We start from the raw sequence: 3,424 nt of genomic DNA on the forward strand, positions 1-3,424 counted from the left end.
TTGTAACATGTACCAAGGTACAATGGAAAGCTTTGTTCTTCATGCTATCCAAACAGATTAGATAATACTATACACAAATACAATTATGTCAAACACTAATACAAAAGGAAGAGTGAGTGAAAGATGCCAGTGCAGAATATAATTTCTCAGTATTGTAGCATAACAGATCCATGTAAGCCCAATGTCTGCAGTGAGGTAGGTTGGAGAATCGGGACGATAGCGGCACAGTGGTGTAGCGGTAGAGCTACTACCTTACAGCGCCAGAGACCCGGGTTCGATCATGACTACGGGTGCTGTCTGTACGGAGTTTGTACATTCTCCCCGTGCGTTTTCTCCGAGATCTTCAGTTTCCTCCCCCACTCCAAAGATGTACAGGTTTGTAGGTTAATTGGCTTGGTATAAAATGTAAAATTGTCCCTCGTGCGTGTAGGATAGTATTAATGTGCAGGGTTCGCTGGTCGGTGCCGACTCGGTGGGCTGAAGGGCTTGTTTCTGCCCTGTATCTCTAAACTAAACCCCTGTTTATGGAAGACTGATCAGGAGCCTGATAACAGAGGGGATCGAAGATAACAAAGCTGTTCCTGAGTCTGCTGGTGCATGCATTGAAGCTTCTGTACGATGGGAGAAGATACCCAACTTGCATATTAATTTTCATATGTAGGAAGGAACCGCAGATGCTGGTTTATGCCAAATATAGACACATAAAGTTGGAGTAACTCAGCAGGTCAGGCAGCATCTCTGGAGAAAAGGAATAGGTGACGTTTCAGGTAGGGTTCCTTCGTCAGACTGATTATAGGGGGTGTGGGGGGAAAGAAAGTTGGGAGAGAGGAGAGGCAGGACAAAGCATGCCAGGTAATAGGTGGACACAGGAGGGGGGAGGGGGGGGGGGGGGGGGCTGGGGTTGATAGGCAGATGGTTGGAACAAAGGCCAAGGATTAAAGCAGAAGGATTGAAGAGTTGCAAATTGTGAAGCTAGAGGAGGGAATACGGGGAGATGGGATAAATAGGTGCATTGAGGGGAAGGGATAAATAGGTACAAGTCCAGGTGGGGCACAAGGGAGTGGGGGCAGAAAGGGGGAGGGGCAGAAAGGAAGGGGGGGTTGCTAGATGTTACCTAAAATTGGAGAATTCAATGTACATTCCGTTGGGTTATCCAGTTATTTCCATTCTAATTTTCTTTCTGTGAGCTATTCAGCTATGTCTGTCTTCACATAACCGTATCTCCGGGATTGAAAGTGACACATTGTATGAAATATTTGTCCATTTTTTTTGTCATGGTGCAGTGCATGAGGCCTTTGTACAGATGACTAGGGACTTTCTGATTATTAGCTGTGATGTAATTGATGGCAGGGTAAGCCCAAGGAGCTGAATAACTTCCTCCTATTACTTAAAGCTCCAATGTAATAATACCGTCCGCCATCCAGAATTGCAGAACTCTTATGTGAGAAATGACTGTATATTTGGCTGAGAGAAATCTTTCTGTTGACAAATGATACTGCCAAGAAAATTTGATTTTGTTAACTACAAGCGTTTAACATATGAGCAATGACATTAGGCCAAGTTTGACTCTTTATAAAGCTTCTCCACAGAAATTATTTGATTTGCATCACCACTGAAAGGATTTCATCAATGTGTTTCTTTGATAGGTAGTATTAAGAAAAAAGGCCCTGAATATAAACAATAAACAATAAAAATCAATCTTATTTTTGTATGGTGGGATGTAAGAACATTACATGTGGAGCATGTTTTTTGGGCAATGTGATCTGCTAGCCAATTAATGTGTTGGAAGGAACTACAGATGCTGTTTATACCGAAGATTGACACAAAGTACTTGGAGTAACTCAGTGGGTCAGGCAGAATCTGGAGCAAAAGGATGGATGATGTTTCAGATCGGAACCCTTCTTCAGCCATCTACTTTGAAGAGAAGCAAAAGATAAAATGCCTTCTTTCCCCACTCCCTGTTTAATTTCATAGAGCTTAATCTCAAGGTCAAATTGTCTAGGCCATATCAATTGCAGAATATATATTCTACAACAAACATTAAAAAATATATTGCATCAAGTGTGTAACCACACAATACTTTTTAATATATAAGGTTTCGAAGGACACTATATAGGATTTTCTATTTTGTATGATTTTCATTTTCACTTATCCTGACTATTAATATTTTTCCTCATCAGTTTTCTTCAGGTCTTTCCTTTCTTGGTTGAGTTTAGTACCATGCCTGCTTTGTAAGGTTTTTGCAAGGATATGTTCAAGCTCATACTAGATAATTTAAGGAAAATATATGTTAACTTTGACAGGAATCTGAAACCTCTGCACTCAACTCAGTTCTTGCATAGAACAACATTGCCAGTAAAGTAACAGTATAGTTAACACGAAGGTATCACAAAATGCTGGAGTAACTCAGCAGGTCAGGCAGCATCTAGGAGAGAGGGAATGGGTGACGTTTCGGGTCGAGAGAAGGAATGGGTGATGTTTCGGGTCGAGACCCTTCTTCAGACTGGGTCTTCAGATGGGTCTCAGCCTGAAACGTCACCCATTCCCTCTCTCCTAGATGCTGCCTGACCTACTGAGTTACTCCAGCATTTTATGATACCTTCGATTTGTACCAGCATCTGCAGTTATTTTCCTAGTTAACACAGTCATTTCACCAACCATATTATAGAAGAAAGTGCCAGGTGGAAAATTGTGTATTAAATAATCTGAGGTTAAGGTTACAGCATATTGTTGAAGGAAAGCTGGTATAGGTTTACAGTATTCCTGAGGTCATAACACAAAAAAAATGCTATGCATAGTTTTTATGCATTTTAATTACATAAAGGTAAATATGTATTTGGTCTTTCACATATAAATGTTATAGTTTTCAGCATCGCTCCTGTAATTGTATCCTCATATTTTCATATAAATATTTTGGCTGACCTTTAGGGGAAAAAACTAGACCTATGCATGGTTGTTCCACAATCAAATATATATTACCTTTACAATCCACTCATAGTTAGACGTTCATACCAGAGATTAGACGAGATGAGTAGACTTATAGAACATGGTAGGCGCCCTAATACTTTTTACTACTTCTGAATACTTAAGAGTACAAGGATATTGACTTTAAGGATATTTTGCTGGGTCTAAATTATGGAAAAAAGAGATTTCGAGTTAAACTATGATCAATCACAATTACAATAAATAGATAAAAGTTAATAACTTTGATTTTTTTCCTAAAATTCATTAAATATTTCTAAAGTTCTACAATAAAGTTCTAATATTCTACAAAAATATATTCTTTACAAATCTGTCAGAAGTTTTTATATATGACACGCTACTTTAGATGTCATTGATTGGTTATGCTGAATAATATGAGCTGTTTCTGCATCGCTGAGACACAGCTCCGCCCATGTCTCTCGGTATAAAGTTGGGCAGCACA

The sequence above is a fragment of the Rhinoraja longicauda genome, chromosome 11, assembly GCF_053455715.1.
Source record: "Rhinoraja longicauda isolate Sanriku21f chromosome 11, sRhiLon1.1, whole genome shotgun sequence".
Taxonomy (NCBI): Eukaryota; Metazoa; Chordata; class Chondrichthyes; order Rajiformes; family Arhynchobatidae; genus Rhinoraja; species Rhinoraja longicauda.